A 9,941-nucleotide genomic window follows, 5' to 3' on the forward strand; every position below is an offset into this window, starting at 1 on the left:
TTATAACATTTAGCATTGCTCTGGTGTGTTCAACAAATATTGATGTGCTGCCTAAACAAATTCCCTCAGCTGGGAAGATAGCCTTATATCTATGTGTCAGGACAGCATGCTTTTTTGCTTTTTGTGGGTGCAGTGCTGGTCTTGGAAAACTTCAGATCTGTTCTCTCTTTGACAGACCATCCCCAGTAGAATCCAGTCTCCAGGGGATCCCTGGGTGGCGCGGCGGTTTGGCGCCTGCCTTTGGCCCAGGGCGCGATGCTGGAGACCTGGGATCGAATCCCACATCGGGCTCCTGGTGCATGGAGCCTGTTCTCCCTCTGCCTGTGTCTCTGCCTCTCTCTCTCTCTCTCTCTGTGACTATCATAAATAAATAAAAAAAAATTAAAAAAATAAAATAAAATATTAAAAAAAAAAAGAATCCAGTCTCCAGGCACAAGGTTTGCTCAGTCATTATTTTTATTTCTCCCTGGGCCTTGCGTGTTTAAACTACATTTGCAATGCAGTTATTCCCCGCCCCCCCTCCCCACCCAGCCCAAACTCCTGAAGGGAATTCTTGCTGATGGCATCTGTGGCAGAGAAGAGCTCATGCCTGAAGGGATAAATTATTTATGGTGAATGGTGCCCTAATGGATTGTGTGATCGATAATGCTTATAATAGTACAGCAGTAGACAAATCACAGAAAGGCTAGAACACGCATCTACATCATTCTGAGAAGATGGGGCCCACTAGACAGCAAGAAGCAAACAGGGGTGCTCATGACATCAACCTCAAGCAGTTCTGGATGAGGAGCAAAGTGCAGCTTTTTTTTTTTTTTTAAAGGGACAGATGAGCTTATAATCATGTACTCATGGGGCTCAGTATACCAAAATGCTCCACTAGGATCCACTCACCAGAGACTGGCCTTACTTCTCTAATCCAGGAAAGAGTCTCCCCAGATTTCTAAAACGCTGAATTTCTCCGTGTCTTGGTATATGGCCTGCCTGCAAGTAACGAAGACATTAGTATCTGTTGCTGAGTGTTAATTGCTTCGCTGTAGGGCTTAGCTCCAGTTCCTAAGCAACATCCAATATCTCAACAGGCCTCTTTGTGCAGACATGATCCCAAGTTTAAACTTTCTCAGGACTGCTCTTTTTGCCTGCTGGAACGCTCCACTAGGATCTCCAACTGCAATTTCAAACTCAACATGTCCAGAACCAGTGGCATTACTCTCCTGTACCTCCTACCTGCTGCCTCAGCCCTTAGCACACACCCACCACAACCACCCCCCAAATCCCTGTCTTTTCTCTTTATCTACTGACATCCTATCAGTGGCACCAGCCTCTTGTGGCTCCCCATGCCAGGGAGCCATACTCTTCCCTTTCAAGGGCCAGCTCAACCGCCACTCCTTTCTTGAGGCCTCCTCTCAAATCTGAATCCTCCTGGTACTTGGGTTTCTCGCATAGCACTCATCGCTTTCTAGCTGATTTTTTATGAATATGAATGTGTACAAACATCATCTCTCAAACTAGTGTGAGCCCCTTTAGAGTATGGACAATACCTTAATCATCTTTGAATGTCCTAGAGACTAGCACTATGATAGACTCACAGTTACAGTTTGTTGGATAAATGATTGAAGAACAGAGGTGTCTGTGGCTCAGTCAGTTAAGCTCTGCCTTCGGCTCAGGTCACGTGAATCTGGCTGAGCAGGGAGCCTGCTTCTCCCTCTCCCTCTGCGGTGCTTGCTCGCTTTCTCTGTCAAGTAAATAAATAAAATCTTTTAAAAAATTAGATTGAAGAACAGATTGACAAGCAGGCCTTGGTAGTGACACAGGCAATGCTTGCTTTCTTTATTGCCTGTGCTCCTAAAGTGTACAACAGTGGGAAGGGATTAAGTCACATCAGGGGAATTCTAGGCAAAAGGTCTCCAGACTCTATTTCAGTAGACAGCTCATTTCTTCTTTCCTGGATTCTAGAAGGCATTTCAGAAAGACAGTAAACAATTTCCCACAGCTCCAGTTGACCTCAGGAACTCAGGAGATAATACCGCAGAAAGAAGACAGGAACCTAGGCTCTTCTGGGCTAGTTTGGGTGTGAAGAAGCGACATCAGGTATTTCTAAGCCTCCAGAAGTCTCCAAAGGAGAGACACGTATCAGAATTTAAACCAGAAGCAATGAAAAGGGTTGAAGGTCACCACAGTTAGTGGCTTCTCTAGTCACTCATGTGCTCTAATAATAAAGCAGGACCACAGGGCCTGAGGTTTCACTTCCAACATTCACATTGCCTTTGTCTCATTTTTTTAATTCATAGGGGTGTCTTGGTAGACACAGTATAGAGGGAACAGAAAGACAAAATTGTTTTTACCTAAACTTATATGAGTTCCTATCCAGTAGGACATTCAATAGATAGTGCAATCCACGGTGCAAATCCTAGGTGTAACTCTCAAGATAAAACCTCTGTATAACCTCAAAAGACGGCTTACCCTTCAAGCTCTAGGAGAGGGGCAGTAATGGGTTTGCAGGCAGTTTTCCAGTCTAGGTTTCAGTACACACATCACATTGAGTTCCAACATGTGTGGCAAAATCTCTTCTTGTTACGAGGTGCTGTAAGGCTCAATTGTTGCAGTGAGAACTTTAATTTTGTATTTTCTCACTTGGGTGCAATTAAGTTTTCAAACATAAAATTGAGCTAATGTCATCTTTGAGCATTTCATTTAGTCTTTTTTTTTCTTATAAAGGAAACCACCCTTGAATATATTTGGCTGTGTGATTGCACAGTCAAATAAGGACGTATTTAAATATTCAACTGGGTAACTGCATCTACAGTCTACCTGCAGTACCCGCTCCCAGTGCTATATGTGGATGGGAACACCTACCTTCATAACGTCTCTTGATGTTCACTTTGGTTTCTTGTGAATGACATAAGCATTACTTAGCTGATTTATTTCCCCTTCTAATCTTAGCAAATCACCTGATTTTCATTGAGGACGATATCCATTCTGGAGATACTGTTCAGGATGACTTCAGGACTAGAAATAGTATCTGGCTTATTTTTAGTGCATTTTACCTAAGGCTTTTACATATGAATGGGAAAATGAAAACACTTGGATAGTCAACCAACTCCACGCAGTCTTACATTGGTTCAGTGCCCATGCCAGAATTCAAATTGATAATTCCTGATTATTCTCTTAATTCCTCCAATTATTTAAAAACAATCTCAAAGCACTGTGTTTCCTCAATACCTTTCGGCAACAAGATTCTTCTTTCCTGTGTGATTTATCTCCTGGTCCATAGTACTGTTCAACAATAAATCATTGATGAGGGCATGAAAAAATGGGGAAAAAAAAAAGAAATGACAAAGACTTCCTTGACCTTCTGTGGTCAGGACATGCGATGACCTTATCTCAGAGTTTTATAATCTGAAAAAACTTAGCTGATCCAAACAATTGCTTTAGAAATCAAAAGCTTATTTCGTGTACGTCTTTTGCAATTAGGCTTTTTTTTGGAAACACAGATCCTCGAGAGAAAAATGATTATGTGGTTCCATGGCAGGTTGACAGTATATGAGAAAACATGTACCTATATTACCAGAGCTCCACTGTAACTGTTTGTAACCTCACCACTGAGGCCCAGGATCTCATTTGATTTTCAGAGCTGGACAGAATAGGGCAAAGATCTTTCCAGAAGAAAATTCTGAGGATCCTGACCTCACTCTGACAGGAAACGGTGTTGGTGACAGAGTTCTGGGAGGTACTCAGAATGAATCTCTCTGGAGCCAACATCCAGCACAACTGCCGTCTCTGAGGAAAGCTATGATTTTGAGCTTGACCTGCTCTGGGAAATAAAAGGGTTATGAGATTGTATGTAGCAGTGAAGAGTTGGTTGGATTGAATATCTTTGAAGCCTATCAGTATAGAAATGTCAGAGGGAAGATACTCTCAAATTTCATATACTCCAACCCTGCTGACTTTGTGGAGATGAAGATGGATTATTAGGGAGAAAATCCTAAGCAGACTCCCTGCCCAGTGTAGAGCTGGATGTGACCTGATCCCACAATCCTGACATCAGGACTTGAGCCAAAACCAGGAGTTAGAAGCTCAACCAACTGAGCTACCCAGGTGCCCTGAAGATGGATTATCTTTTAGCTGAAAGGCCCTAGGAAGGAGATTTTAATACCTTATGTTTTAGACCCTACTAGAAGGAAAAAGGAAAGAACAACAGAGTTCTGTGTACTATACATTCTTTATCAGATGCAGTAATCCTCCTCACCCAGGACTTCATTCTCCATCCCCAGTTCCTCTACTGGGTGATGACGGCCCTTCTCCCTGGACCATAACCTAAGTATCCTTACTGTTTTTTTGGTAAGCTTGGCTCAGATGTCCTTTCCTCAGGCCCCAGTTTTTTTGTGGTGTGTGTAATGTAAGAAGATGGCTGCCTAAACCAACCGGCTCCTCAAGCTTGATCCATTGATAAAAATGTCACTGCCATTAAGGAGGTGCCAGCCCTCTGTCCGAGGTGGTGGCTTGTTCCAGAAGAAGGCTGCCACACCTATATACATGATGCATTTGAAGGCAGGAAGTGAAGAATATCTCATTTGAAAATACCAAGTTAATCCATTTCCTTAAAGCCACTTAGACACTAAAAAGCAAAAGCACAATTCCCAGGAGCACTGTTGGCATTTTTCTGCCTCAGAACGATTCCCTTTCAGTCAACAAGGCGAATGCTTTATAGGGCCCAGGCTTGGCTAACAGCACAGGAGAGACCAAAACCTCTTCCATCAGAGCCCTCCTGGCACGCAGACAGTCCTCCACCCAGGCTCCGAGGTAGGTCTTAATTCTTTCCCCACCCCCATGCCCAGCATAGCTACCAGGCTTTCTCTTCAGTGCCATGCTGAGCCTCTGCCAACATCCAGTGACGAGGCTGACATTGATTAGTGCTGATTATCCATGTGCTGTGCTTTCTGAGCTGGGGCAGGGCGCTGCCAAGCACCTGGAAGACAAGCCCACTTCTGACTGCTATTGCCTCTACTTCCTGAAGAAACCTGTACAGTGGCAGCGAGTGTGCAGATGCAGGCTCTAATGTGCCTACCCACTGTCTCAAGGAAGGCGGGTGGAGATGAGGAAGCCAGAGCAGGAGGAAGGGAGGGAGGGAGGTCAGATAGAACTATCATGCCTCCCTGACACTCCAGCTCTCTTTGTATATGAAACAGTTCTGGCTCTTGGCTAACAAGGCTTTTAGTCCCAGGGAGCATTTTGCAGACACAGAGTTTTGCTCACAAATATGGCAGAGAAGCTATGATGGGCTCACAAACCCCGTTGCCTTTTTCTCCTGGACCCACAGCTCGATGACATTTCCCATCCTTCTTCAGTTAGATGGAACCTAAATCGTGTGATGAGTTCAGCCAGTGACAAATAAGAGGAAGTAACATGTAGTACCTCCAAGGCAGGCCAATAAAGACCTCCTGCACAATCCTGCATGCCCCCTCCTGCCCATTAGTGGGCTCAGTGTCACCCAGGGTAGGTTTGGGAGCCGTGCATAAAGGCAGAGGTTAGGTCCCCACATGACTCTGGGGACCAATGGACTGTGGAGTGAAAAGTCACCTTCACTGTGCTAAGGTCTGGAGACCTAGAGATTGTTGTTACAGCAGCTGGCTATACTTACCCTGGCTAATATGACCATCTGCTTCCACACCAGCCCTAAAAATGAGTGGCTGCTGCTCTAAATTTTTTATAATAGAAATAAAGTCTCCCAACTAATAGATCTTAAAGAAGGCAAATGACATTGTAATTCTAAGCGTGGTATTCAAATCCTTTAGTCTTAGAATTCATTTGTATCCAATACCGCTCAGGGTAAGTAAATCCTATGGTAACACTTTGATATTTCTAATTGAATCGCAGATTTAAGCTATAGGAATATTTGTTGATATAGAGTCTGGTCAATACTCTATTTAGCTTCTAACTTTAAGAAATTCCCCCTGGCATCTGAGGAGTTTTAATTCCTTGAAAGGGAAAAATGAGAAAAAAAAAAAAAAAAGAAAGGAAAAGTGCGGGGGCAATTATGAACTGACTTCTTTTTTCCTCATAAATTCATGTGACTTCTGAGTCCATATTTAGCATTACATTTATGTGTATAAGTTTCTTGCTGGCAAGGCCTATGCTTTATAATACTGTATATCTCTCATAGGGGCTAGCACAGTATTTTACAATTTGATGAATATTTTAAAATAAAATCAGTCTGTCCTCCTTTTTCTTGCATTCCTTGGACTTTCCCTATCTTTAGTCATTTTGCATGTTTGGCCTCAAGAAAATGATACCAGTGGAAATTAGAGAAAAATAACTGATTAACTATGGGGAGGAAGAAGGTAGGAAAAAGCCCCAAGGACTAGAGGCTGGTAGGTCCCTGAGAAACATTCCTTTGCCCCCTTTCCAGGGTTCAGCCTGGTGCAGGACTGGGGAGGAAGGACAGATCTCATCTTTCCCCACTTTGGTTTGTTTTGCCTCAAGAAGGAAGGGACCTGCATTCCAGGTTCCCAGCTAGAGCCTAGGAACAGCATGACCCCACAAAATAATGCTGTTCTCATGCCCCAACAAGGTGTGGGGCACTGGTAGGATTATTTTACTGGTAAAAAAAAAATGGGGAAAGATTTTGCACAGCCTCTTGGAGATTTCTGGGTTTTTTTTTGTATGGCAAAACAGTGAACACCCATATGCTCAAGAGGTCCTGCAAGTAGCCAAGAGAGAGCTGGATGTGAAGGAGTCTCATGGTCAGGCACAAGGGATGAGTCAGCAGCCACCTGGTGAACCAGTAACTGAAGAGCAGATGGCAAGGTGGACACCTCGGGGGAGGCCAGCATGGATGGTGAGTGATCCTGAGGACCAGATGTCCCCTCCAATACGTGGCACTGTGGAAGTCTCCAAAATTTAGATGCAATCCAGGGGAAAGTGGAAGAGGAAAAGCCAGATTAATTGAAATTAAATTCCTGCAAGCCCAGAGGAATGGAGGCTTGTAAAGAAAAGAAAAAGGGAAACAAAACATGTTTCTGACACACGTAAATATGTGCAAGGAAATTGATACCTATTACACATGTGAACCAAGAAACGGGTTTCTACGGACTTTCAAGGAGAGGCAAACAGATATAACTAGTGTTGTGATTTCAGAAACAGTGACAGCCTCATTTTCTCCCTTCTGTGCTCGATTGTGAATTTCCACCATTATGTTTGTCCCCCCTTGGATTTAGAAATGTCCTCTTAAAACACACATGCTATTGAGAGATGTTAACCTCACTAGTCGTTTAGCCCTTAATGTGCATCAGTTGATCCTCTGTTTTTCTGGCAGCAGAGCACAAGCAAGGCCTGTTGCCTAGATAAGAGAAGGAGGGAGAAGGGGGGTGAGGGATGGATGGAGAGGAAGGAGCAGGGCTGTGGGAGGGCAGGAGAGAATGAGTGGATCAAGGGGCAAAGTGTGCAAAAAAAAAAAAAAAAAAGAGAGAGTGATACTTCGGAATACAAAACCGCCTACCTCATAGTGTTGGAGAGGAGCGGCCCTAAGGATAGAGCTACCTGTGTGCTCCTGCAGACCTCCCCGCTCCTCCCGCTGGCTGCCCTGGGTTCATCTCTGTCGCCGTGTTGGCAGTGGCAGCAGATACTCAGAGCAGCGCTCCTGGAGCCACCAGGCCTCATTCCCTCTGCGTAGCCCCCGGAACCTCACGCACGAGTGAATCCACGAAGCCCGACAGTACACCTGCAAGACGGGGCCTATTAAATCAATTAAGCATTGATAAATACGGTTTCGGTAGAGAGATGGTGCTCCTCGCAGGTAGGAAATAGGATTCCGGCGAGTGCCAGGGCCTGTGAAATCATGCCTTTCTCTCGAGGAGTTAAATCAGCCTTTTGTGTGATGAGGCTGCAGCAGGGACAGAGCATACAAAGCAGGTGTTCGCTGTGACGGGAATCCGAAAAGTTAAGCCAGGGGGGAAACAGGTAAATACAAGCCAATGTAAGGCCTAAATCCCCCAGCAAGGCCAGTGACAGGGAGAGTCACTCGGCGCCTCAGAAAGATACTGTCAAGAAGGAAGAGAAGAACGCCCGGTCCTCTGTGCACCAGGCTGGTGAGTTATCCGTTGTTTGCTCCCCGCATCACGACCTTGTGATGTTGAGCAGCCTCCCTGCAGACAATCGGCGTCGACATCAGCTACACGCTCGGATCAATAGACATTTCATAGGATGTTGAGAAACTGTGTTCTCAGAGGCAAAGCAGGCATCCCGAGCACCTTGTCAGCCGCCGTGTCACCTGCTTTGCTGAGAGATTAGGATGTGGAAATGGGTCAGCGTCCTTCAGTGGCATCGGCGGAGGGAGGCTTTTCAGGGATGAGCCGGTCTGCGGGTTATTTTCCACTAACCCAGGCACGTGGCCATTCATTAAATCTGGAAATAAATCATGCACAGGGCCCCGGGGGAACTGTATTTGCTTTGCATGGTTCTAATTCAGCACATCCAGCTAGAAGAGAAGAGCCACTCCACCCTTCCCAGTTCTGAGAAAATAAACTGTGGCTGATTTTCAGCCTTTCTGCCTTGAGAGGTTGCCCATTGCTGGTTTGGGATTCCCGAAAGCGTTTCTCAAAAAGAACATGCTCATTAAACCCCTTTTGGATTGGATCCTGGGGAATGTTGATGCCGGTGGGGCTGTGAAGAGCCCCCCCGTAATGAGCGTGCCGCAGTAGGATGGGGATTCACACCTAGGCAGGTGGAGCTCCCGTGCCGGGGTTTGTACCACGTGCCCAGAGTGGTGAGTCCGAAATGTGCATTGTCTAAGAATCACCCAGGAAACCTGTTTTAATACATATTCCTGGGCTCAGATCCCAGAGATACTGGTTAAACAGGTCTGTGCTGGAGACCCAGGAATCCGCATCTTGGTAAGCTCTTCAGGTGCTTTTCCTTGTAGGAAAAGGTCTTGTGACCACACTTTGCGCCAAGCCCAGCCAGCAGGCAGCGCAACACGGAGGCCTGAGCAGTGTCGCCTCTCATCTCGGGCTCAACTTTCTCTCCCTGCTGTTAGTGCTGACTCTCAGCCCTTGGCCTTAGGATCCTTCCTGCCTGGATTTATTCTGCTACTCTATTGCCAGATCCCACTTGGCCAGCCCAACCCTGACCACTGACTCCTTCTGGAGAGCATGAGTCTGTGTGGCTTCAACCCCAGTGTGGCAGCGTGTGGCAGATGTCATGTTCACATGGGGTGGTGGTGATAGGGCTTCAGTGATTTTTTTTTTTCATGGTCCCGGCCACTAAGGTTACTTTTTCCTACTATTTTATTCCTTACCTGCCAGTCAGAGGTACCAGACATAGGCTCCTACAAACTCCCACTCAGTGGAAACCTAAAGGGGAAGGATCCCCATCATTATATTATAAGCATTTTCTTCAAGAAGGAAGGAAATATACTACTAAAATCTTCCAATTATCTGCACTAATGAAGAAAACCATAGCACAGATAATCCAATTATTTTTTACTTTGAAATTAATTGCATGGTTTCTTGACAGCGAAATGCTTCCTAACTGTGCCTTGTTTTTACTGGTGTATGGCTGATATTTCCTAAGCCATATGCCAGCTGATTGCATGGTGAGATGGGACTGTGTGGGATGGCTGGGGGAAGTTAGTATTAAATTTGATTTCAGATTTATTATCATAACTGCATTTGTGCACAGTGTGCAAGCTCTCAAGTCACAGGGCCCAGACATTTGGACACCGAAAACCTTGGACAGCAAATAATTGTAAGAGCCAGAACATGGCCCACTAACTAGCTGTGTCCAGATCAGCAGAAAAGGAAGCAAATGTGATACCAGAGTTGGTATGGATGGCATCACCAGTTCTGTACATCTATAGGACAACACTGTTGACATTTCAGGTCATGGGGTTTGGCCTGGGATGACTTTGTATGGTGCCTTCCAACCTCAAAATTCCATGAAACTAG

The 9,941-nt window shown here is 45.3% G+C and overlaps 1 long non-coding RNA gene across 1 annotated transcript; it reads right to left on the reverse strand.

Moving 5' to 3' along the window:
• Positions 1–438: 438 nt before the first annotated feature.
• On the reverse strand, positions 439–8,256 carry LOC140598495 (uncharacterized). Its single transcript, XR_012000914.1, has 2 exons — positions 1,587–8,256; positions 439–981 (listed from the first exon to the last, which is right to left on the reverse strand). It is a non-coding gene; the product is annotated as an uncharacterized lncRNA (long non-coding RNA).
• Between the last annotated feature and the right edge of the window lie 1,685 nt (positions 8,257–9,941).

The sequence above is a fragment of the Vulpes vulpes genome, chromosome 4 (assembly GCF_048418805.1).
Source record: "Vulpes vulpes isolate BD-2025 chromosome 4, VulVul3, whole genome shotgun sequence".
In the NCBI taxonomy this organism is placed as follows: Eukaryota; Metazoa; Chordata; class Mammalia; order Carnivora; family Canidae; genus Vulpes; species Vulpes vulpes.